General features: G+C 41.2%; 1 long non-coding RNA gene across 4 annotated transcripts in view; it reads left to right on the forward strand.

Moving 5' to 3' along the window:
• Window positions 1-27,540, forward strand: part of LOC119717152 (uncharacterized) — a 102,307-nt gene that overhangs the window by 27,606 nt on the left and 47,161 nt on the right. For all 4 annotated transcript variants that reach the window (XR_011809593.1, XR_005266213.2, XR_011809594.1 and 1 more), the window contains exon 2: window positions 12,785-12,944. This is a non-coding gene — a long non-coding RNA (uncharacterized lncRNA). The remainder of the gene's footprint in view (window positions 1-12,784; window positions 12,945-27,540) is intronic.

Genomic DNA, 27,540 nt, shown 5'->3' on the forward strand with positions numbered 1-27,540 from the left:
GGGCCGGGGCCGGGGCCGGGGCCGGGGCCGGGGCCGGGGCCGGGGCCGGGGCCGGGGCCGGGGCCGGGGCCGGGGCCGGGGCCGGGGCCGGGGCCGGGGCCGGGGCCGGGGCCGGGGAAGGGCAGGCTGTGACATCAGGCTTCTTACAGGTGCCACCCGATGACACAAATTTTTATAATCTTGAAGCCCTCTGAAACTGGAGGAGGTTGAGGAACATTGGGAGAGCTGAAAGTCTAGAGTACAGGTCAGTGTACAGTCCTGAACTGACTGATGGCCCCCCCATGCACAGAGCTGGGTTATGTGACTGTTGCAAGGTCACACTAGGTCCTCAACTCCTGTTTGCTAGTGTAAAACTTTAAAGGTTTTACAAAGCTTCAGAACTGAAATCCCTTTTCAGTTCTCTAGCTCTGTGATTTTCCCCTTCACTTTTTAATGTAAACCAATTAATTCTCTTAAGGGAAGGTTTCTCTGTTTGTAGAAGATCACCTAATCTAGCCCAAGGTGGGAAGAGATTTCCAAACCTGTAAATGCTAGACAAAAACCCTGCAGAGTTCTGTGTAGTTTATTTAACCTTTGCAGAACCAGACACGTGAAAAATATATTTTTGCCTTATATTTGTAAAGAACAACATGCTTGTGTATCATGTGAGGATCCAGAAGCCTCCCCAGTCCATTGGTTACCACAAAAGAGTATTAAAAAAACTCCAAACTGAGAAAATACTTCAAAATGAGCAAGTCAGTGTCTTTAGGAAATCTTTGAATTACTGACACTAGCTTTTGTTCCATTTGGGGATTTCTTTTGTATTTCAAGGACTATGATATCACCTGGAGAGGGTTCACCTTGGGTATGGAACAGAAACCAGCTGAGGGCTGTGATTTCCTATTTGTACTGTTTGGTGGTACCTTTGGGAGGAACTACATCACCACACATCTCTTCTGAAATTTTCCTGTTCCATTCCCAATCATGCTATGGCTTCATCCTGCCCTGATTTTGTATGCCAGAAGTAAAAAAAAATAATAAAAAAATAACAAAGAAGCAATGGAAAATCTGATAGGAAAGTCAGTTGCTAAAGAAAATGAATAAAATTAATGTCATTCAACATAGCTTTATGGAAACTAGGTCTTGTCAAACAAACTTGATCTTAAGAATGTAATCTCAAAAAAATGGATTGTTAAAGGCAATTGTGTAAACGTAATGTACTTAGACTTTAATAAAGCATTTACCTTAATGATAGTCTGGCTAAAAATTTAGCATTACACGATATCAGTGAAGTGTCTGTTGAATGGCTTAAGAGCTGGTTAGCTAAGAGAGCTCAAAGGCATCATTTGTAGGAAGTATCACTGAATGAGAGAGTATCCAGGGGATTCAGCAAGAACTGATAGCAAGTTCAATGCTATTCAACAGGTTCATCCATGACTGGGAAGTAACTATAAACCACATCTGAGCTTTAGTATTTGCAATGTCACAAGAGCGATATGGTGATAAATAAAAGAAAAACTTTATATGAAGTGATTATCCTCACGAGGAAAGTCTAATTCTAAGAAAATATATATTAGCATTAGCAGTCATATACAAAGTAATACACTTGGGATTAAGTACTGTATCTTGCAATCCTCCATTCTGTAGCTATATGTTGAGGAAAGGTTATTGCATTCCTTAGATCTGACCATAGGAGCAGTTAGTAGGAGTGATTTTTAATCTATATGAATGGCATTGGCGTATTTACAAGTAGCATATAGCACATAGCTCAAGTATCAGAGATTTTCAAAGGAGGAAAAAAACTGAAGAGAGTGCAGCAGAGGCACCAAGATGACTTGGAATGAGCATGGAAAACTCTGTTTAGTGTCTCAAAAAATATTGAGAAGTGACTTACATGTTGCAGATATACCGTCATGAAGAAAAAATACCAGGCGTACTTTTTCAACACCATGATCAGAGGACCCTTTTAAAATAATAGGAACAAGCATCTGGAAACCAGAGCAGTTTACACGATTAATAAGGTAAATTCTTTTAGTAAGAATTATTGGAAACACTAGCAAAGATGTTTTTCATTTCGGGTGTCCCCTGTGCCATCCAGTGCCTTAATGAAAGAGTCATTCTAACTTATCACCATTATGCTCAAAGCATAGTTCTGTGGCCTGAAGTATAAAGGAGATCATCCACATAGTCTTGTTGCCCTTAATTATAACTCTATGAAGCTAACAACATGCTGAAGAGATTCCTGTTGTCTTTGTCCTTGAGTTATACTAAGGTCATAGACAACCCTGCGGTGTCTCTCTGTGCCAGTATTCAAAAAGAGCAAACCAGGTGACCAAGTGATGTCTTGCATATAACTTGCAGGAACATTCTTCCTTCTTGTGCTCCCCAGCCATGAGTGTGTTTATGGTCACAAGAAGAAAGCTTCTGTTAACAGCTTACACTTTATTCCCAACCAGCCAATTTCAGTCAGCTGGCCAACTTTAGCCAACCTGCTGTATTTCAATCTCATTTTCCAGCCCCTCAATCTACACCAAGAGCTTTGGTTGACTATTCTTAAAAATTCACTTGATCCACACTGCTCTAGATCCCTCTTTTTCAACCCAGAATGCAAGTAAGCTATTTTTGGCCTCCCCTGCTGACTACTTGATGGGAGTCAATATGGGGACATAGGGGAAATGAAGAGTGCTGAGGAAGTCTCAGTAGGTCCAAGTAATAAAAACGTCTGTTGTTTCTGCCTCTTTGCTCCTGTGGGTTTGCATATCCAAGGGAGGAGAAAGACTGGAAGTATTCAGAGGCTTTGGATGAAAATGAATTAACTTGGAGAACAGAAAAACAGGCACAAGAAGATATGAGATATATGGAGGAGAAAGAACAGTATGCGGAAGCTGAGGGGAGGTCTTTATAGTAAGATTTTCCATTAGATTTCAGGTGACTAAGCAAAACCCATTTGCAGCTGCTTTGGCAACAGCTTTGCTGTTTGAACAGCCAGAGATTTGTGTGTGGCCCTCACCAAAGAACTGCAGCACCATCCTGTTTCTTTCTCATTATGGACAGGGGTTTACATCCCCTACTCTGTTTTTGTGCATCCAACGGATTTGGCTTCACACAGAGCTGAGGCCACAGCTGATCCTATTGTAAATACCAGTGCTGCTTTCCTGGCAGTAGCCCTGTATTCCCACAGTGGTTATGACTGGGGTCAGTGACCCTTGCAACGACTTTGTGCCCTTTACCCTTGCCTTCTTTCTGCTGTAATGGCACCACCAATGATTTAATAGCATTAATGTTGTAAGGCTTTCTCAGATCATTCTACTCCCATTGGCCCTCCTTTTTCATCTTAATTTGGCTGGAACAAATGGCAGCTCTTTCTTGCTGTTTGCTAATGAACCTGGAGTAAGCAAGAAGAATGGCCTTATAACGACCTCTGTAATCTCAGTTCAGAGCAGGACTTGACTAGAACAACTTTACAGTTGGCCAGGAAAGTAATGGGTCTGTGGCAGACATCGAAGTCTACCAGAGTCTCTGTGGACCATACTTTTTCTCGGTATGTTTCGTTTTCTCAAATCCAACAAATTATTTTGTGATAAAAAATATATATATATTTTCTGTTCCATGCATGATTAAACCAGGACTCTGTGAAACTTTGTCAGAGGGGAAGAAGAATTTTATAGGATAACCATTATCCAAGTTGTCAATATTCTTATGTGGGATACTGCAAATATTTACTGGAGCAGACAGAGATTTGATCTGGGATCTTCCACAGCCTAGTACTGTAGCAACTGTAGGACTGAGTCCTTGCCAAAGAAGCACTTATTAATTCACTCAGAGTGAAAGAGTTCCAACAGGAGAGACTGTTCCCAGAAGAAATTACACCAATCAAGTCATTTAGCTGTGCTGGGGGAGAGCCAAGTTCAAGTCTCTGGTCCAGAAAAGCAGACTAGAAACCTGAACCGAAATCTCTCATATAGATGTAGGTCTCCTTCTACATGAAGGCTTCTGTATTGTCCACTGGGAATTAAGGTTGCAAAGGTTGACTCAGGGCAGTATTGTCCCGCAAAACATTTCGATTTCAACAAAAGGAGTATTTCCCAACAAAAGTGGCTATGCCAAAGAGCAAGACAAAACAAAACAAACAAACAACCAAAAAACAACCAAGAGTGGTTCTATGAATAAGGTGCTGACAAGGTAGAGAGGGAGGTGTTCAGGAGATAATTAGATAGTTGCCCAAGCATGGGCAGACTTGTGACAGCTGCTTAAGCCATGTTTTGAGTTCTGTTTTGAGTTCTTGCAAGCATCTGCCTTACTTGGACTGCAGTGTGTGGCAAATGAAGGATCATAGAGGGGATTGGCAGGTTTGCATCATTCTCTCCTGAATGCAGTGCGTGCCTGCAAAAGACCACACACCCTTTCCTTTGCATGTTTCCTTTCTGCGTGAGGGAGGAGTGGAGCTGTTGATTGATGTCTGGTGCTTTCATGTATAGACGTGAGCTTCAGGATTTTGGCCTGTGTGGAAGCAAGTCATGCCATTACATTTGCTCTGCTTTTTCTGTTTTCAGTTTCATTGTTTTGGAGCAGCTCCTAGAGCTTTTTGTTTCAGACACATGGCCACTTCCCCTCTCTGCTCGTGTGGACCAGGGCTGCCAATCAGTGCTATCAAAAGAGATCTGACTAGATTGCTGGTTCACTTCATTCCACTTCCTAGAATTATTGTGGTGTTTGTTTGTAACTGGAAGGATTTGTTCCTTCCAGACACTTGGTATTGCTTTGTGTGAGTTCAAGACCACTTCTACAGCACTGGTTTTCATCCAGCTCCACTACTGCTTGGAAAGCATTCTCAAATAGCTGTTTGGCCTTTGGAGTAGGTTTGACCTAGTGTTTTACCGGTGGGCATCTGGGTCAGAATCATGGCTGGCATTGACTGGTCTCCTTGACAGTAGTCTGGGCAAAGAAGCCAGGGCTTGATCAGACCATTAGGTAATTAGAAACTACTGCAGTGACATATACTCAGAGTCTATAGAAATGGATGCAAAGACTTTTCTTGCGCTCCTAGAGGTAATATCTCTAAAGGAGTAAGACCAACTTTGAAAAAAAAAAAATTCCTTTACCTGGAGTGACACCCCTGGATGTATTGCAGGATTTTACTGAGTTTCCTGAGCACCTGCTTTGTGCTCCTGGTGGCACTTGCAATACCAAGAGGCCTACAAAGAGGGGCCCGAATCTTTCTGTGGCTTGTTCACCATCCGTATAACAGCTACATGCTACCACTGCACAATCTTCTATTACTGGCTGAGGAAACAGAGGGAAAGTAGCCAGATTCCCAGAATGTAGACAGGATGATGGGACTGGCAGTTGTGATTGGTATCCGTGACTTTTGAATACGAGGTCAGTCAATGTCAGTTGCATGGTGCAGTTTTTGTAAAGCAACTCTGCAGAACTTTTGGAAAATTTTTGAGTTTTGAGCTCCTGACTCCAGCTTTAGATCATTCAGAATAGAATAGGACAGAACAGAACAGCTCAGTTGGAAGGGACCTCCAAAGATCACTGAGTCCAACTGCCTGACCACTTCAGGGCTGACCAAAAGTTAAAGCAGATTATTAAGGGCATTCTCCAAATGCCTCTTGAACACTGACAGGTGTGGGGCATCAACCATCTCCTTAGGAAGCCTGTTCCAGTGTTTGACCACCCTCACAGTAAAGAAAATTTTCCTAATATCCCATCCAAAGCTCCCTTGACACAACTTTGTGCCATTCCCTTGAGTCCTGCCAGAGGTTATTGGGGAGCAGAGACTGGCACCTCCCTCTCCACTTGTTGTCCTCAGGAGGGGGACTCTAGTTTCAAAGCTGAAGTTGAAATTTCAGTTCTGTTCTCACTTGGGTGAATTACGAGGTGATAAATGTTACAAACAAGAGCCTTTCTCTGCCAAGATGGGCAGTAGGTGCTTGGTAATGCTTGTTCAGATGAGGCTGTCTGGTGGCTACGCTTCGAGGAGATTCTTCTACAAACAGCAGGCACTGGCAGCATAGGGGAGGACAGGGAACCGGAAGGAACATGGCTATTACTCAGTTTAATAGTTTATGTAAGGACAAACTTCTCATCTCATCTTCTTCATTTGGGTGAGAAGGGAGGACAGGCAGTACTCTAAGCTGAATGCAGGCTATTGCTGCAAGGTGTATGCAGAGATGGAATTAAATCCCAAACTGTACCTGAAGAAATTGACTCATCCCTCCACAAAAGTGAGCAATAGCACACTAGTACATTTTCTTCCCAGAGACACTAAAATTAATTTCATGTTTTTGTTTTAAAGAGAGTTCTTGTTCTTTTCTTCATGCTACATCGGTCACCTAGAACTAGCTGTTAGCTTTGTCCTATGGTCTGACCATCAGATAGCATCTACACTGTTTAGATCCTGCTGTTGTTGTTCTTGTTAGAGGACTATATCCTAGCCTCCTTGTCTTTAATGGAAAAGAAATTTACTTAAAAATGTGAGAAATAGTGCTGACATAAGTATGGCCTTAGGACACTTCTATTCAGAAAAGAGAAATATAGCAATGAAAAGCATCTTTTTTTTTTTTTTTTTTTTTTTCCTGCTGTGAATTAGTGTGTCTACAGTCTTTGGCTACGTGTCTATTAAGCTAGGCATTGGCTATAGAAGTGGAGTAGCACCTTGTCACTATAGCTGTTCTGCCTGTTCTGCCTTTCAAAGGGGTTGCCAAGAAGGTGGTAATTATCTGGTGACACATGAGCGTCAGGTCAGTTCTCTGGAAGGGGATGTTTCGAAACATTGCTTATTGGTTCACTTCATCAATTGAAAAACATTTAGTGTTTGGCTGACACCAGCTGTACTATACACTTTGGTAGTTCCTGATCATTCCTCCAAACATGGAGTGTCTCTGATAATCTTTTTGTTATTGTGTCCTCATGTCCTCAACACTCTGTCCTGTGCAGACAATTTCATTGTCCTGTTCCTTTTCAGCCCCTCCTCAATTTCCAAATACTCGTGCCTTTCCACACAGTGTGCTGGAAATGCTCTTTCCAAACTTCTTTATGAAGCTCCTTTAAATGTTTATGATGGTAAAATGGTTAAAATGATCTACAAATCATATATTATGTGGAGTCTTCATCAGTTATATGTTTTATTAACACCCACAGCCCCTAATTTGCTCTCAGATATATACAGAGCCCCAAAATGATACACAGAAGATACAAAGGATGGGGTTGGTCTTGAAATGTTCTATCTATAACTCACTTCTTGTTAGTTTTAGGGGTTCCTAATGCTTGAAGTATGATAATTAATACCATCACCTCCTCCTGTTTGATGTCTAACTGTTGTGGCAGCAGTTTGCAGTGTAGTTTTCTGCCTGTATCAGTCCTGTACTACATTTATTTCCTTTGCTGATGATTTTGACTGAAATAGAAACTGTTAATGGATTTCTCCAAAGGGAAGACTGCACACTCCACATAATCACCTCCCAGAATGAATATAACTTTTGTTGTTACGGTGACCTATGATAGTAACAATATTTTCACTTTAATTGGAGGTCTATGACAAGACTTAAACAGATTTTGGAACTGTAGTTCAAACAGGTAATTGAATGATGGAAATCCAGTGGGAAACTCTGACCTTTGGTAAGCTCTTGGGGAAAAGTCATTGTTGGTATAACTTGCCTTCAGCACTCAGAGGACCACAGTGCCAGAGCTTGCAGGATCTCAGGTTTACAGTTTAGAGAAAATACGGAACTGCATGTGGGAGCAGTGGTGTGTCTAAATCAACCTTGTAAGGCAAAGGAGTTCATGGTGCTGGCCTGAGGTCACATAGAAAGGCAGTATCAGAGATGAAGGAGTATTGCAACTGCAGGCTCTTGCTCAGGCTGTGTGCCTCCAGTATAGAACTGTACAAACCGTTCAGTCTGTGGGGCAGAATTAATATGACTAGGGAATGCCACAGAGCTCTTAGCAAACTGCTAGTGGTAACCTTTCACTAGGTAAAATCTGCATTACCCAACCTTATGGAAGCTAACAGCAAGCTGAAAGATTTGATGATCATATTGTTACCTATGTTATATTCCACCATGCTGAGGATAAAAATATTATCTTAATGCACCTGATCCTCAGAAGTACTACCAGGAATTTGAGCAACATCATTCTTTGTGCATGTAGCTTTTTTCCTCACACAGATCTTGCTGATTTCCCCTCATTCTCGATTGTCTCTACTGATTGTCACATATCATTTCAAGAGCTAACCCCATCTCTGACTGCAGCTATTCGTTATCAGTCCCTTTGCCTTTACCACTTCCATTTGTAATTTAAACACCCTAATTTAATAGGTTTGTCTCATTATTTTGATTAATCATATTAACTCATATTAATTAAGAGATGGATTTAGGTAATGACAGAGGTTAATGGAGTCAGTTTTCACTTTCCCCTGGTTTTTCAAGGGAGGGGGGACACAGGGGTAGGAGGAGAAAATAAAAAGAGAGTAGGAAGAGAAAAAAAGAGAAACTATTGGGGGGGAAATCTCAGTTAGCAATCAGAAATTCCCTGCTAATTGAATGTCTGATTTTATTAATGATGAAATTTATAAAGGTCCTTAAGAAAAGAAAAGAATTTAGCCAGTTCAGCAGTTAAGTGTGAATATTAACTAACTCTGAGATAAAAGTTAAAATATCCATTTTCTTTTCTTTTCTCTACTTCTTTAAATGAAAAGCTCTCTTTGACACTTCATCCCATTAGAGCTTTACCTTCCTTTGCCATCCATTTCTAAATGGCTGGAGACTGTGCAGAGAATGTAATGTCTTGGATGGTTTAAGAAATGCTGACCTTGGAGGGCAGGAAGTTAATACGTGGATCATCATAGTGCTTATTTTCCTTGATGCTTGCTTTCCGATGATGCTTTGATAAACGGAAGAAGGATTCCAGCTCTGCCCTATGCTCTGCCTCTGCTCAATCGCACTTGTTTCCCTGAGGCTCAAGAAAACCCAACTGCAAACAGAGTGTCAGATGCAGAGTGAACTTTGTGTTGGAGCTGTGGGCTGCATTTCCATCTCAACAAAGGAATGGTGAATCCTTTGCTCACTGAAGTTCCTCCATGACGGGTCTCATGGTTATCACTCCTGGGCATGTCCAGCAGCAGACTGCTCCTAATTTGTCTCTTTTTCCTTACCTGGGCCAGTGCTATATAAGTGTAAAATCCCATTTGAGGAAGGGAACTTTTTATAGCCCCACTCATGCAAATAACAGCATGAGGGCAAGTCAGTGGAAAGCTCTTTCATCCTGTGCTCCATGGTACTTCAACTGACTTGCTTGAATGAACACTTGAATAGAAAGATCGTTTTTTGCTGAAGCTGGCAGATAGTGAATTGTGGGATAAGTGTGCAAGACCCCCGAGCAAGCAGTTATCTTTTCTTCTTAGCAGAAAATAAGTTTTTAGTAATAATGGTAAGATTCCCCCGGTATGCAAAATAAAGGGAGGTAACCACACAGGTAGACGAACAGCTATTTACACCCTATATTAACAAATATAAGCAAAGGGTTTGTGTAAACTAACTTGAGTCTGAATCAAAAAGGAGTTCAGACAAGAAAGTTGTTTTGTGAACAAACTATTACTGAGGCAACCTGACATCTTTATATATGCTATTCCAGTAAATGTTGCTGATGAGATATATCCAAAGGTGACTTGTGAAATGTAGCCACTAAGTTTGTAAGACCATGGTCCAGCTAGAAGTGTAGTGTGCTGTCATCCCTAAAATTATTCAGTTATAAATTACAAGGAAAAACACCAAAGAGTGAACATTTCCTGTGAGGTGTTTTTTGGGAAATATTCTTTAGGTGTGACCAGCTGTAGTCATTGCATTTACGTTAATTCAATAGAATAAGCTGCCTATGAAAGGACACATCATGCCTCTCGACTATCCCGATTTCTTGACTGCAGTACACTTACTTGCTTTCATCTGCTTTAAGCTAAAGTTTCCTACAGTCTGATGTTAGTTTTTAATTTCATCCAACTAGACTCTAACACCTAACCTGACTGCCACTCAGATGAAATTTTAATATGAATTCCAGAAGTTGATTACTTTTTGGTGATCTGTGATTAAAATAGCGGAAGTCTGAAGCGGATTTTTTCCATAATCAGTATTTCAGAGTGAATGAATGAAACAAATTTCAGTTTAAAGGGCACTAGAACAGTTGAAACCTGATCAGACTGACTGACCTTTTTATGACTTTGATGAGAACATCCAAAAACAATTTTGCTTTTGCAATTATGTTTTATAACAAGTGAAAATACACCATGTTTCAAGACTGTTGGCAACTTCAGAATGTTGGCAGTCTGCTTTAAGATGTTAACAGATGCTATAAAATCAACATCCCTCTTTGTTTGTTTGCTTTACCTTTGCTTAATGTAAGCATAAGTTAACTAGGCAATGGTTTCTGTGCAAAATCAGTTGACCAAATGGTTTCTGTGCAAAATCACAGTGGAGAACCATGAGTTGGAAAGATCCAGATGGCATTTCCAACCTGGTATCTTTTGGCTTACACATAAAAGTAAGAACATATACGATGTGCATTTGAAAAATACAGGGTTCAGAAGAAAGAGAAATCTGGGCATTTAACATTAAGAGACTTCACAAATAGATGACTAGGAGAAACAAAATGCAGCCTGAGATTGTAAAGTGACCCAATGAAATCGCACTAAATTGGGAATTGGAACAAAATGACTGGCAGTGTGTTTTTGTTCAGAGAACTAAAGTCTTTATCAAGCAAGAAAACCTCTCAGGCAGACTTTGTCGCTGTGGAATCTCCCTGCACAGTTACTGACGCATCACAGCTGCCCCTTTACCTCGAGTATTCCTAAAACTACAGCCTTTGAAGTCCTGCTTTTTGAAATACCCTCAACTTATTTTATTAAAAGCATGCAAAGCTTCCACCTGTACTGGATTTTACATTCTGTTGTTCCCAGGTTTTCAGTACAGGTGAAACAACAGAATGTAAAATCCAGAAAATGTAAAAAACAGATAGGAAATTCATATATATGTATGTATATATATATATATTTAAAAGAGAACAATACTTCGTGATATTTTAAGACAGTTTGGGGATTATTTTGGAACCTGACTCAATTCTGAAATCTTGCATTTTGCAAACCTGTTGATTTCAGTGAGGGTTCAGACGGACAGAAGACACCAAACACACTATTTTCATTGCAGGATTGGGAAGGCTGGACTTCTCTTTTTATGAGACTTTTAGTGGATACTCTTTGAATTCACATGTGTGTAAAGGGCAAATCTGAGTAAACGAGCTTGAATTTACTGTTTACGTTTTTTTTTCCATATTCCTCCACTTAAGTTCGCAGTACAGATTTTTTTTTAAATTAACAGTAGACGCACAACTAGGGATTTGCAAACTGCTAGGAAATACTAAACAGGCAAAATCAGAATATAATTCTAGCCTCTGACTAAAAATGAAGGCTAAAAAAAAAAAAAGGAATAACAGAAAAAAAAAAGTGTGGAATTGATATCTTTCTCAAAAAAAAAAATAAAATCACTGTAGTTTAATTCTGATTTTACCTCTGTTGAATTTATACCAGACAAAAGTCAGTGGTGTTGCTTCATAGTGTACAGTAGCATGAGGTTAAGACTGGGTCTTGTATGTTAAAACATTGTCTGTAAGTATATACATACTTCTTTGTGGTTGCACTGTATCTCTTTGTCTATGCATATTCAAGTGTATATATTTCACAGCTGCTGTCTGCATCATTCACTTCCAAAAGCAGCATGCATTCATTTTCATAACTTTTTGTTCTATTACAATATTAATGGGACTATCAATGGGAAAGGACAAGAGAAGCATTTTTAATGTTTATCTGACAGTTGCAAATTTCACTTGAGGTTGTTTACTGGGATCTGATTGTTGGCAAAGAGGAGTGGGGAAGGCAGCAAGATGAATGAGATCACAGGGAGAAGAGATGTATTTATGGGTCCTCTTTGCACCATCTAAGAGTAATAAAAAGTCCTGTCTTACCCCTCCTTTACCAAGTCTTAAGTTTTAAACAGCAAAAAATGAGGGATTGTTTTAATTAACTTCTATCTAATCCAGGCAGCCTGTTCAAAGTGAAACATGTTGCATTTAGATATGTGAAAATTAGGTGAAGTTCTTCATTCATTCTCATCCAGTGTATTTTCCCCTAACAGGGAAAATGCCTGGAAGTAAGAAAGAGTTTGTGGACTTGCAGATGAACCTGCATGTGATATCAAACTGTGGTTGTAGCTTGTATTTTTGACCTTCAGTTCTAGGATTGAGAGGGGCTTATTTGTTGTGGGGAGAGCTGAACCTTTTCCCAGTTTTACTTTGCAGTTTTCATTGCTGTAAACAAATCTTCAGACCAAACCAAACCAAAAAAAACAAACAAACAAACAAAAAAAAACAAACAAAAAAAACAACCAACAGTTTTGGGGTTCTACTTCTTTGTCTTTTTAGTTTTTAGTTTAAAATATCTACTTTAAGTCTCAGTTTTTAGACTAGAAATGAAGGAAGACTAACTTTCCTTCTTGATATTTCTATGAAAATTTACACAAAGCTGCACAGCTCTACCAACCAGTGTTTAAGAGTGGAATCGTATATTGATAGACTACAGATAACACAAAATTCTATCACAGATGACTGCAGGAACAGAAGCATTTCAGACCTAGGTGGCTGGCTGAATTGTTTGGAAATCCAAAATAACTGCTATGTAGATTTAACTATTTAACTATTAGCTGCTGCTTTCTGGGAATTACAGCACAATTGTGCTTGTTTTCCTATTTTTTCTCAACAGGCTTGACTCTCCTGGTGAATTACATCTTTGATGTGCCCAGCTGAGAAGCCTTGGTGAGGACTGACCGGAGCGCTGTGGCAGATCTTTTGAATCTTTCTAAATGAAAAATATGAAGTTCCCACAAGAAGCTGATATGTTCCCCAATACTGTAATGTAAAAGGTAACTAATTTTGGGAAGAGCTGCAAGAACTTTCAGTTTTGAGAAGGAAAAAGAAAATAATTGTCACGGGGCAAGAATTCTTACTGTGTTTTGAAATACCAGAGTACGGAAAAAATAAATTTGGAAAATGGCACATTCAAAACCCTTGGATAGTAAATCAAATGGCAAAGTGGGGGTCTTAGCTTCTGACGTTTGCTGTGCTTTTGGCAAAGCAATTTTCAGTCAGAGCTAGACTGGCTTGTCCTGCGCTGAAATACTGTGTTAGAAAAACATGTTTCACAGCCAGTGCACAGAAAAGACAGCTTGGGTGGGTAAAGAAGAAACTTGGCAGTGAACCAGTCAAACAAACCAGAGACCTCTCCAAGATGCTTTTGTGAGCCTGCTTGCTCTGTGAGCGTTTGGATGGGATGGTTTTGGTATCACAGAATGGTTGGGGTTGGAAGGGACCTCTGGAGGTCAGCTGGTCTGACCCCTCTGCACAAACAGGGCCAACTGGGGCAGGGTGCCCAGGACAATGTCCAGACGGCTTTTGAATGTGTCCAAGGAGGGAGACTCCTCTGGCAGGGGCTTTCTCCTCTGGCATACAGCCCTGCTGCATCTGGATCCCTCTCTTCCCCCTTCCTTGGGTTGGAGAGAGCCATGTAGGCAGACAGCATATAGCCATGCATGCCAACCAGCTGTTCTGAAAGACTGTCTTGTGTGAGGGAGGGAGAGAGGGAAAAAGGGACGGACAGAGGAGGTGAGAAACTGCTTCATTACTACTCATTCAGGGGGATCCCTGAGAGAGGAAGAGACATTGGTGGAGTCCACGCATCACAGGCTGGTAACTCCACTCACTGTTTATCAATTACCAGGACTAATTTCTATTCCATGTTAGGTTTGGTTTAATTACAGTTAGGTTCCTTTCAAGAGTTAGTTTAATTACAGTTGGGTATTCCTTGTTGTCACTGCCCCCAGAAGAGGAGTCTGACACTGGCCTGTTTACTTCCTGCAAAATCCAAATTCAAGCTGGGACTAAGGAAATCTGGACCTTTATTAAAAAGCCAATGTAGCATTAGCCTCATTGAACATATTTTCATTGCCTAAGGCTCCCCTGACACTTTTAACCAAAGGAATCTAGGTTGGGGGCATCCCTGCCCATGTGTCTATGCTATGCATTGTACAGAACAGGCAGTACAGGCTTAGCTATTCACTTACCTCTGGGATCCACATGCACTTCTCCTCCTACAGAGCCACTGTGGGCAGTGTCTGCCTTCAAAGCTGGAATCTCTGCAGGTAAAGAACAGTTCTACCCTTTCATTTAATACCAAAACTGTTGGGCAATATCATCTCACTTATTAACCAGCTGCTGGGGCCAAAACCATTGTGATTTCTCCCAAAGTTGCTGCTGATTGAGCTTTGGACTCTGGTTCTTCACAGAGTGACAGCCTCAGCAAGCTACCACCATGAAAGTAGCACCAGCAGGGCCTTTATCTCTGGCATCCAACTTGCTACATCCTCAGTCCCTAATCATTGTGTCTTTCCAAGGTGAATCCTCTAGGAAGGGGCTAGTGTGTCTTCTGGACACTAAGATGGCCATGTGCACAGAATATAGCCTTATCTATTGGGCTAAGCATTAAACCAAAAGCCCAGCCACTTAACATCATAGTCCCAGCTTCTTCCTCTGGGAAGACGAATCCTGCATCCTTTTGCAAGGCAAAGAAGTAATGGGTATGGCTGATGGAGTTGCAGAGAAAGAGGTAATGGAGGAGGCCTTGTTTCTCCCTCCTGGCTGCATGTGATGTTATTCGGTACCCTTGTAGTAAAAAGTGTCCCCAGACAGAAAAAAGATCTCTCACAAAGAAGGCGGAAAATTTGTGTGTTCAAAGAGGCATGAAGCAAATTTCTGGACAGCAGGCTCCTTAAATGGGTGCTAAAGAGAGCACAAGGAGATGGTGTTGTGCTTCACAGCTCTGAAGGAAGAGAGATGCTGTCAGAGTAGCGTTTAGAAGAGGTGGTATGTGACTCTGCTTACCTACCTTTGTTTTGTAGTGTTGCTGTCTTTCAAAACAGTGACAAAACTGGCAGTGACAGGACTAAATGGGAGGTGTCCTGAGGACAGGATTCCAGAAGGACTTGTGATCCTACTGGCCTGCACAGGTTCAAAGTGAAGACAAATACCTCTTCTGGCCTTAAGATAGTTGTAGCACCCAGTAGGTTGTTTCCCCAGGGTGATGCTGACTGAAATGTTATTATTTATGTGCTGAAATTCTCCTTAGCATATCCCAAGTTGGCTGGTGGATGAAACCAGACACACATCAATAGCATACCTCTGTGGAAAAGTATTTTCAGCAGTGTTATATGTTCTCAAAGCCAAGAGCGTGTTCTGTGGCTCAGGAAGTTAAAGGCAGACCTCATGCTTTCTACATCTGCTGCTCTTAAAAAGTCCCTTTAGCAATAAAGCATTGATGTGCAATTGGCTCTGCTGAGCTTGCTGACAGCAGTGGTTCCCCACTGAGTGACATGGTTACAGATGGCACCTACTCATACTGCATACTTGACCTGGAAGCTTGCTTCACAGGATTATATCAAGGTATTGAGAAAAGCTGTGTTGTTACAGATGGGAGGGGAGAGTTATTACCGTGACTTTTTTAGGCATATATGGTACTGAAAGTCACATGCCATCTGCCTGTGTGAAGCCCTGCTCTAAGCTGACCTGGTTCCATCTCCAGGTCAAATGCTGAATTGGTAGAGTTGCTTACTGTATTTTTTCTTTCCACAACTGTATCTTTTAGCTTTACTCATCTTTTATCAGAATGACCTTTGGTAGGAACCGTACAGGAATGTGGGAAGTTACATTTAACGTATTTATGGTTGCCTTTATTCATGTTCATAAAATACTTTGCAGGCATTTATAGTGTAACTTCAGATCATATTCTGAAAGTAAGAAAGAGTTATGTCTAACTTGAAGGTAGGGAAGTAGAAGTAAAAGGAGGCAAATGGATTTGCCCAAGTCTGCAGACAGAGTCAATGGGGACTGGCATCTCAAGTCTGGTTCCTGCCATTGTGCCCTAAAAATGTGACTACATTACTGATGGACTGGAAGATCACTGAATAATTATTTTGCTATTCTGTGCAGTAAAAAAAATAGCTTTCATCTCTGCCTGTTGGGAGGACAGCATTGGAGAGAGGTGTGTGCAGAATGGAAAATGGTTGGTTAGTTTTGATAGAGGCCTACAAAGTTGTAGAAACCAGTGAGAAAGACTCTAGGTTTCATTGGGTGCTGTGTGAAAACCAGATGAAGGAAAAGCTCTAAGTATGCAGATGAATTTAACTCTAAGATTTATTCTCACTGGATTTTGTTGGGGACGAAGAATATAAATGGGATGAGATATTCAAGTCCATGGATAGCTAATGAACAGAATGGTCTAAATATAGCCTTTGGCTGTACAGACTCCTGAAAGGAATGGGTGCTGGAAGAGTATAACTGGAGAAGGTACACTCTGTCACAAGCAGCTGATGCTAGCTGCTGGTGAGGCAGGATGTTGGGTTTGATGGACCATTGGTCTGTCTGTTCCTGTGACCTTGATCATGCACATTTTGTTGTGATGGGAGATGTAGACTCTAATCTTCAGAATAATGGGTACTGAGTAAGGCAAGAGCTGTGACAAGATCCTAAAGCAACTCTTCCACTCCAGTCTTCCTTGCTCTGTCCTTGTAGCACTGTGCAAAAGTCCAGTTCCCTGCATTCTAACAAGCTAACAAGTGTTAGGATGTATGTGGGAAACCCAGGTCCTCTACTCAGCGTTGCTCCAACTATTTTGAACTCCAACTATCCTGTGCTTGTGAGATTGCAATCCTACAGAGACAATTCAAGACTGAGGTCCTGTTGTGCAGATGCAATAGCTGAGGTTAATGTTGTTATAGAATTTGACAGACGTGTTAATTATATTCTGTGGTCTGTAAGTGCTGTTACTGCAAGATTGTTCACTTTCTGTCCTGACTGTTGCTGCCTGACTTGTGAAATAACCTGCCATATTTCCTGTTTAGAAGTGACAGTGTTTTAAGAGGAGGTGAGATGATTCCTACTCTGAGGTCTTTTTGAAATGAAACACTGCATGTCGTTAGCAGAAAATAATAAGCCTTCCTTCAAATTCCATTTGAGCAACAAATCTGCAGTCATCCTAGGGTTTTGTATGTTAGTGAACCCAAACACTATTTAGAAAAAACAAGTATCCCATATCAAAATTGTAAGACATGAAAAGAAGCAACTACAGGGGAAACGCCACCACTACACCTTTACTATTTTCGAAAATTCTAAACAAGTTTAAGCTTAAAATCTGGGGTTCACTGATGATCTAGGCTGGTAGTATTCAGACTTGCTCCTGTGACATGCATGGATGGGAAAGGAAGAAGTTTTGGAGCATAGCGAAGTTTTTCCAGAAATCACAAGCCTCTTTTGCCTGTCTGCCTGGGGAGAATGTAAATGTGAGTGTGTTTTCTGGTGATTGTCCAGGTGATAGCCTCTTCGGCATTCCACTGAACGGCCACCTGTCCGCCTGTAATAAATGATGGCTATAAAGGGAAGTGATCGCAGCTGTGATACAGCCAGAGGCATTTGTTTATATTCTTATAATATGTATCAGATTGAATAGAAATTATCACTTACAATTGACAAATGGAGAGTGGAGATAGTTGGTGGGTATCAGGAAGCTCAGCCAGAGCTGGGCCAGCTGCAAACTTTCTTCAGTGAAGGCTGTCTGCAGAATGCAGGTGTTGAGCCAGCCAGTGATTAATGGTGAGGCTGGATGCTCACTTTTGTTAATGATCCACATGTCTTTGGATAGCTGCACACAGTCGGGAAAGCTTGTTTCTTCTCAGAAAGAATCCCTATGGGTAGAGGCTGCCATTTCAGGGGTTGAGTGTGCAAGTAAGTAAATGGGGGGCAAATTAGAGGGTTATTCCTGGGTATTTCTCTAGCAGAATAGTATTGCTGTGTACTGCTGCCTCTCTAAGTAGTGTACAAGACCAGGATTGCTGAATCTAAACAGAGCACACCTGGTGGGATGGGGAAGTGTTATTATATACTACTGCAACAACAATACTGTTGTGTGAGCAGGGGGGAAGGACTGATTCTTGGATCTCTTTCTGATCAGAAGAGTCTTCCTTATGTGAATTATTGTCCCGAATGGCTGTGAATGTCTCTTCCTCTTGTCTCTGTGTAGACACAGAACTTCCTCATCTGGGTCAAGAAGGTGAGCGAGCCCAAGAGAAAAGCTTCAGAACTGATCAGGGGCTGGAGAGACGGCCAAGTACATTCAATTCGCAAACGAGCTGAATGTTTCAGGCTCCCACTACTATTTGATCCTTTTGCCAAGTCTTGGGAGGGTTACTGGAGCTAAAGAAAAATCTTGGACCAAAGATAGAAAAACAATTTCCCAAGACAAGTGATACCATCTCTGCTGCTTGGCATAAATTTAAAACTAGACTGGACAAATCTGTAGAAACTATGCAGCTGGTAGAAGGGGCGAACTATGTGCCCTTTACAAACAATTTCTTAGGAGATCTTTTTGAAGTCTGCATGTGAAGACCTATTTCTGCAGATATCTGTAGTGATCTTCCATGTTCTTATTTGTTGTCTGAAGCTACTCAAAGGTGGATATGTTGAAAGAAATCCAGTAGGTGTGGCTAAGGAACAAACTTACCGGCAAGAGTGTTGCAGTTCAGGTCACTTCCATCCATTGTATGTCTCCCCTTTTGGTATGAAAGAATAAAGACAGCATCATCATCGATAGACATTTTGTAGAAGAAAAAATTATGGGACATGGAGCAAGCTGTAGCATAGAACTTAATGTCCTCTCACCCACCTATTCACCTCTGAAAAATGCACATTCAGTCACCAAAAGTGTTAATCTGTGAGTTTATGGCATGCAGAGCTGACTTGAGAGAAAGCTCCATATGAGAGAGGCCAGCCATATAGCTACTGCCAGGAGTAGGCATAGGCTTGGTAGTAAGCTGTCTTTGTGCTCTTCTTTCTGTTTACTAAAGTGCTGCTGAGTGCCTGATAAGGGGGGCTGTCCTCTAATTCTTGGAGTCTTGCCCTAAATCTGTCTTTTCAGTTTGGTAGAAAACATGTCCCAAATCTCTGAGAACTCAAAACTCCTGCTGGTTGACAAGTTCAGGGAGAACTGCCAGTCAGTCCTGTGCAAGGACTTTCAGCTTGGAAAGGAATACTCTTAATTTGCTGCTCAGAGACTGAATACTATTAGGGGGTGGGTTAAGCATAAGTTGGGTAGTTCAAAACAATACTACACAAAAATAAAATATTTGAAAGAAGTATCAGTTTCCTCTAATGCGTTAGCTCCAGTGATGGCTCTTACGTTGGGTTTCCCCACCAGCAGAGGAAGCTGTTGGACACAAATGAACTCTCATTTTTCTTATACGGCTAATAGCTAAAAGGCAAATGGTGCTTTGTCTGGCTTGCATGGGACAACGAACTGTTCTGACTGCAGACCCACTGGCTTTGGCTTCCTTCCCTGGCTTAAATTTCATTCACATCTCATGTTTGTGCAGCGAGAAGGCTTCTTTCCAGAGATCTGGCTTAGATAGAACGTGCTACTCTGCTCACTGCTGTCTGGTCTTGCTAGGACAGACAGTTCCTTACAGAAGTTCATAAATCACATAATGCATGATGTGATCAATACATCCCTTCTGTATTGAAATTCCAATAATCAGCTTGCCCCAGCAAGCAGGAGGCTGAGCTGGGTACATGCAAGCACCTCAAATCCTTCTATGTCTATCAGCACATTGCTTTTAGGGATTTTGTCACAGATGCTGGCACTGTAAATTCTCTAGAGCAGTAATTATGATGTGTTTCTGCTTGTGAAGCATCATTCAACGATAGGACATTATTTTTATCCTATTGTTCAGAATTATGTGCCTGCTTTAGCTGTGGGTGACCCACAGTCACAGCTGTGGGTTTGTATTCCTGGTTTGGTCTCTGTGCTGTAGTTTTTGGTGGGACAGTAATACCTTAATCTGAAACCATTCCAAAGTCTTCAGGCAAGAAGAACTACATAAACAATGTTTTGTGAGTGAAACTGCTACTCTTAATGATAAAAGAGAAACTCAAAAATCTCTTTCCTGGTTTCTTAATATCATTTTGTTTGGAAAAATTAATCTGTCCCTGTAAAGCTTATGAAAGCATAACTTTGACACTTGTTTTAAACATGAAGGTTTTAGTAAGAAAAACTTTCTTACTAAGTAAGAAAAAGTTTATAAAAAAGTTTATTACTGTAGTTTTACCACACTTTATCTGTTACACTGACCTGTTTTTCTCCTCTTTTAATCTAAATAAATCCTGTTCCTTGGGGGAACGTAAAGCAGTCTACGTTTGTCCACTAGTGTCTGGTGGTGAATGAATAAAGTGCTCATAACTTTGGTTAGACAAATACCACTTTAAATGATATCAAAAATAAAGTCTGCAATAAGTTAATTTTCTGCAGCTTCAGTATAGCCATACTTACCTGCTATAAAGTTTAGCTGAGTATTACTTTGCATGTTCTTACTTTGTCCTCTTCTTGTAACTGAAGTTGAAAGTGTCTAATGTCATGTTCATTTGGGAACACTGTCTTTCATTCAGAGATACATTTGAGCTACAGAAAAGCATTCAAAATGAAGTAGAAATAGATAACAGGTAGTGACAACATATCTTGACAGTATATAGTGCTAAATTCATGAACTTATACTAGTAAAGTTATGGGAGACACAAACGAGTGTGATATATTGATTATGTAGCTGCAACATGGGTATTTTCATAGCTGCAAAGGCTTTCCCCCTAACATAAACTGCTCTCTGTTGGGTGTGGGTTTTCTTTCTAGAACCAGGAGTTCTAGGCATAGAATCCTGAGTCTGGCTGCAGGCTGGAAAGTCCTCCCTATTTCATCAGCATCGACGTATGAGAAAAGCTGTGGAGAATGAGAGAAACTGAAAAGGATCAATATAGTGTGTAAATGATACAGTGAGTGAATCTAAAAGTAAGTGTGAGCTGGTAAAAGCCATTGCAATGCTAGGTGGAAACAAGGAGCATGGTTCCTCAGCATGCTTCCTAGAGGGGAGTATCTCACCTCTGCTTTTGGCTGTTGAAACTTTCAGTCGTTGTGTCTCTTTTTTCATTGACAGAATCCATGGAAACTGTAGCAGTGTGAAGCAGCTGTAAAAGTTTGAACAGAAATTCAGGTAGTGTGGTATGCTGTTTGGTAATGGCCCTATTGCATACTTCTGGGAAGAACAGCAGTGTTTGGTAATCCAGCAGTTTAGAGGCTTCCAGAGCCAAATGTTTCGTTCTAACTACTGTGATGAAAGGTCCTCACAAAGACCTTTGCAAGCGTAGGCTGAACTTTGTTTAGCAAGGCAAGACAGGTAGTAGTAAGAATGATATCCTCTCTTGATCCCTGAAATATGCACAAAAGCATGATCCAAATACCTTCAGCAAGCTCCAGAGTAGCTTGTAGGGTATTAGTGCCCTGACTGTTTTGATGAACTTATTAAAACGCAAAGCTCATCTTTAAAATATGTGGAAAGGAGTTCAGTGAAACCCTGTGACCTGGACCAGAAGATGCCATCTGTATGGCATTGTTTCAGACCAGAAGAGCTCTTGTTTGTTTAGAATAGGATTAGAATCACAGGGGGAACTTGTCCTCACCCCATAAATGAGCGATTACTTGTGTTGCTGTTACAGAGAACAAACGTAGCCTTGTTAATAATGTTGCAAAGGGAACTGCAGTCATTATCATCAGAAGTTTGGATTGAATTATACCATTACCCTCCAAATTTTACAGCTTTCTCAGAGCCCATGGCACTCGTAGTTCCTGTATGAATTATGACTGATTGTAGCTACCTGCCTTCCCTACTCAGTACAGGGCAATGAAGCTTGGAGTAAGAAGGAACATTTGTATGTGAGACTGGTCTGAAGAGGTACAGTGGACAGAGGATAATGCCTTAAATGCAGTCCAGGAGCCTGCAGATTGGTCTTGGCCGTCTATGTTATAACCCCAAAGAACAGCTGGTTGTGCACAGTCGAACAGACTCTCAGCAGGCTCAACCACAGGTTCCTGGCAAGCTGATGCTATTTAGAGAGAACATTGGCAGCTCTTTTGAAGGAGGTGAGGGGGAAGGAGAGAAGAAGTATCAAAAAGTCATTACTTGCTACACAAAGTGATAAAAGCCATAACAGAGTGTAGGGGTTTTCCTCCTTGTTATGGGTTTACTGTCTACTGTCTGTCTTCTCCCTTTTAAGAAGAGTCTGGGTTTTGAGTTTTTTGTGGAATTTTGCATGTGTGTTTTTGACTTTTTCTTGCGTTTTCCCCACCTGATGGTTTATCTTCTCTGTGTCTGGCTCTTCCAAGCTGATATATGCCTGCAGCATGAATGCAAAAGCTTCTGGCATAAGGCCATCCTCTTTCCCCCTCTTTGCCCCCATAGCATTTGCCAAATATTTTAAGAATCAGTCAAGAGGACTGCTACAAAAATAATAGCATTGATGTTATCTCTGTTCCTCCTACTGCCCTAGGTCCTTGTGCATCATTCATGCATTGCTGCTACCAGGATGGTGCTCCTACTTCCCTCCACGGTTCTTGGAAAAATGGTCCTCCTAAGTGATGTTAAGGTTATATCTCACTCCTGAGGGTTTTTGTTTGTTTGTTTCTCTTTCTCCTGTCTCAGTTGTATATTGTCTCTAATTCCAGTCTAGAAGGTGACCTCTGCATTTTTCCCTGTCGTGGTTGGTAGGGAACAAGAGGGCCTTGTAGCACTGGCGTTCTCTTTCTCTTCTTTCCCCAGAGATCCTGCATGCAGGTGGCTCTTCATCCTGTATAGGTGTGATGGCAGTTCCCTCCAGAGTACACCGGGGCTGACCCTACTCTGCATTGTGGGATAGGAATGAGAGATGTAGTATCTCTGGTCCTTCCGTAACAGTTTTGCCCCATGTGAGGGATATATCCCATGGCAGTACAACTCAACATATCCTCAGTGCGTAGTCATGCTCTGGAGCTGACTTTTAACAGTGATAATTGCCTTCCCTGTAGTTTTCCACTAAGGACCGGCCACATGCTTTGCATGGGTTAATGAATTAAGTACTCCATGTGACACTGATCTCTCTCATTATGCTTGTTCTAGGGGGACGAAGGAAACTAAGCATTATGATAATAATTGACAACAACTAGTTGGAGCTACATGCAGACCAGCCCCCTCTGTCCACTAAACAAAAGTGTAATTTACTTGGAGCTGGGTAGCTTTTGGGACCTGACTTGCAACCACCAGCTCCTGCCACTAGGCAATGCTTCCTGTTCTCCCTACCTCTTTCCTTTTCACTTTGGCTTTTCCTTCTGCTCTCCTGAACCAATTCCAGGAGGAGAGAGCTAACAACACAAAAACTCAGGATGGGAATTTTCCCCTGCATCCTCACTCCCCCCACCCTCCCCTCCTGTCCATACAAGATTGATAATGAAACCGATACCTTTCACCGGCGTAATTTTCATATTTAATGAGCGTGACTCAGAAACTATTACATTAATTAGTCAAATCCCACAAACCGTTAATGGTGCACGCGGTAATTAATATTGTATTCAATTAAAAGCTGACCTGTTTCAGGTGCCTTCCCCTGGTTTGGGGGGCTCTTCAGAGACAGCGTATGTTCCAGTGCCTGAGGCCAAGCCTTTTATTTTGTTCCAGTGGTGGGCAAGGGAGATATTCTTCTTTTCTGTTTTGCTTTTATGTTTTTTTCCTCCATGAACATATGCTGGTTTCTCCCCCCCTCTCCATCTCCAAACGTGGCTGCTCTCACTATACAGACAACCTGCTTGCTGTGATTTATGGGTTAGCACAGTGCGGGGCTCACAGACTGGAAAATTTCCAGTTTACACAAGAATTCCCTGAAAAATGAGCTTGGTTAATTTATTTCTTTCATTAACGAGTTCGAACTGTGAGATAATCTTTCTGAAACCCACTACCCTCCCCTTCACAAACCCTGAGAAGCTCAAAGTGCCCCTGTTCTGCTTCCGGAGGGCTCAAGTTCACCCCTCAACTAGTTGTGAGCAAAAGCGTGTTTGCTGAAATCTCTGTAAAGAGTTTTTGTTTGTTTGTTTGCTTGCTTGCTTACTTGAAAGTGAAGGGTGGAGGTCCTAGATCCCAATGTTAATATTTCAGACCTGTTTATCTGAGTGGTCTTGCTGCTGTGTACTGCTGAAGCCCGTGGGTTTGCTGCTCATTGCTTCTATGGGAGCAGGGTGCAGGGATGATTTTATCACAAATGCTTTTTTAACATGTATCAGAAGACAACTTTTGTGAGACAGATGGGTGATAATAACTCCTCTTTATTCAACATTAGTGTGAAGGTTTAGTGCTGTATTCAGTATTGGTCCCTCGCATGGCAGAGCACAGGAAAATTGGAGAGAGTCAAAACAATGTCTTTGAACCTGCTGAAGGGATTAGCCAGTATATTCCAACCCACAGAGCATGGAATTGAGACACAGCAGAGCACTTAGAAGCAGATCATAATTGTAACCAGGAAAAAAAATGCAAAAAGGAGTGGTTGATAACTCTGTTGAAATGTCCCAAACTGATTTCAAGCAACAGCTCCCAACAGCAAGGTCACTGTAGCCAGCGGTCTCCAGATCACATCATCAGACAGGGGTGCCAGGACTAGACCTACGTACAACTCATCACCTCCTACTGAACAGGAGGAAACAGCACAGGAAACTGCTGGATATGCTCTGTGGATCTTGAGCAACCAGTGAACCACAGCTGAATAGGAGAGGGCAGCTGCAACAGAAGCTTAGCTATGCTTCAGAGCAGTTTGGTGTCTGCTCTGCCCAAAGGCTTTTCATTGGAATCTGTTGCCATAAGGAGTTATTTTCCCCTATAGATATATTGCTAGTATTTGTCTATACAAAGTTTCTGCAGAACAGGGGAAACAAAGATGCTCTTGTCCTGCAGATATGCTCTTGTTACAGGCAGTTTGAATAAGAAATACAAGAAATATCACTGGGATTTTTTCCTAAATAAATTTGGTCTTTTTTTTTTTTTTTTTTTTTTAAGGAAATAAGAAATGCCATGAAACAAATGTATAGATACTTTATAAATACCTATTATCCTCCTGTAAATCAATAGGATTTACCGAGAAGGAGTTTTACTTAGTGGCATTAAAGACTTTCATGGCAAGTTCTAGTTAACAGTATCCACATATTGATGCCTGTTCATTAGTCCAGCTAAAATGTTGCTCTCTTTATGTAGTACTTACCACACTTATAATGGGTTTCAGCTTTTTTTTTTTTTTGTGGACTTCTGTAAAAACTTTCCAGTGAATATCTGGTCTCCTATATTGTGACACTGAGCCTCCTGACAACGGGACTGCTTTTCGTAGTTGCTGCTTGTGATGCTCTTACAAGTATTTCAAAGAAACCCAGAGATATACACATTGTAAGCTGTAAACCATTAGTGTGGATGATGTGGACATGCAGTTCTTTTCTATTGCTTTTTGATCCTTGTCAGGAGTTATATGTACGGTATTAAAGATCTAAAATTTACCAGCTAGTTATCACTAATCCTTCTAACCTGCATGTGCTTCTGTTGGAAAGGCAGGTATCAGGTTGCCAGAGTGAGGATGACAATGCAAATGAACAGCTGACTTAAAGTGCTGATATTACTACTCGTGGTAAGCCTCTGAGCCACTACCACCCAGTTTTCACTGAGTCCAGAAATTTTAGTGAGACCCACTCAGCAAGAGTCAATGGGCTGTCTACTGCTCTGCAGATGCGGGTACACACTGTAGGTGTACCTCGGGGCTGGGGGAATACTGGAAAACATGGGATCTCCCCCAGGGACACGGCAAACATCCTCTGATTGCGAGCTTGCAAAGGTCAGACATTTACTTGCACACTGCTTTTTATTTTTCTGTCATTACTGTGAGTTATGCAAACTGGAGATGGAGTGTTCAAAACAACTGAAGAGAAGATGAGTTGGGAATTGTTACCTAACTTCCTGAGGCAAATCACAGGGTAATGCTTGTGGAAAACTGATTGGACTCACTGAACTATTTAAATCAGTATAGGCTATATTCTTGTACCATTGCTGACAAGTACCTTGACAAGCATATAGCCAGGTACAAGTGCCGTCCGCTGAAAAGCTGCAGATATAAGTGCTGCCCACACTCATACAAGCGGCAAAGGAAGAGCACGCTTGTTAATTCCTGAATACCTCTTCAATGTGACATAGGTATTTCGTGCACAGCTAGCTGGGTTGCTAGTTGGGTCCTCTATATTCTTTTCATTCAAGAGCAGTTTGGAGTTTGCTTGCAAAACAAGCGAGACCTTCCTCTATGTTTACATTCTGTAATGCAGTGATGATCTTCCCCATATAATCTGCAGCACTTTGTGTTAAACAGATAGGCAGATTTGTAACTTGGACAGTTGGCTTACCTATCTTCCTTACATCATTATTCTAGGCCACGTGGTTAGGGGAAACCAAGAGAATTTTCTGTTACTTTCAGGAGCTGGAGTTTTCCCCGGAGGAATCGGTGATGTTCACTAAGGAAAGTCAGGCAGAGCAAAGTTGAGTGCATATTGAAGCTGAGCTCCTGTCTTTCCTCTAGAGACTAAAGTTAATGGGGTGGCATGTGGAATCCTCCTGGTGCACAGCTACATGGTCACTGACTGTCTGGCAGTTGTTTTTCTCCCGTCATTAGGAACTTTATTGTGCCTAAATGAGGGAAAGGATGATTTTATTTTTTATTTTTTTTTGAGGGGGGGGATATATATGAAAATGTACGTACTTCTAAAGAGGAAAACAGAAGAATTCTCTAACCCTTGGTCACTATACTTAAATAGTCTCAATCTAAATGTAAACTCTAAGATAGGAGGGCAAAATCCCATTGACTATGTTATGCTAAAGTACGCAAGACAAGGCAGCTAATCTGTGATGTGTATTGCTTGATAAACTTTGTGTGAAAGAAGAGAAAGGGTCCTTTGCATATGAGTTAGAAGGAAACCAAAAAACAAGTAGGAAAATGTTTCTTCTGCATCTGGTTCCTAGGACAGTCCCACTCCTTTAACATAATTTGCAAATGAGAACAAATTCAAGTAAAACTAATTGGCCATCTCCTGAGAGAATCAGAGAAATAAAATGTGATTCAGCTCATCTTCTGCCTGGAAGAAGTACACTTTTTAGATCAAATGACATTAGGGCAGTACCTCTCTGCATTTTTTATTTCTTTCTCTGTGGAAACACCCTAGGTTAGTTTGCCAAAATCCTGCCGTGGTGAGCTGAGAACATTACTTCACTGAAGAACTCATTTAGAGGCTAGATGAAAACAATCTGGATGCATATACATTTTGTTATTTACAGTTTTTATCAACTGGTCAGCCACAAGTTACTGAAGTTGATATGTTTATAAAAAGAAGGAATGAAAAAAGGAATAAAAAATGTCCCCCTAGGACATGGTACACACTAGAGCAACTGGCCATTGTATCTGTTTGCAAATATGATGCAATTTCTAGAAGCTCTATCACAAGTTCCTTCCAGAGGTTCCTACCAGGTGTTGTCCATATACAGTTCTAGTTTT

Source organism: Anas platyrhynchos, chromosome 5, assembly GCF_047663525.1.
Source record: "Anas platyrhynchos isolate ZD024472 breed Pekin duck chromosome 5, IASCAAS_PekinDuck_T2T, whole genome shotgun sequence".
In the NCBI taxonomy this organism is placed as follows: domain Eukaryota; kingdom Metazoa; phylum Chordata; class Aves; order Anseriformes; family Anatidae; genus Anas; species Anas platyrhynchos.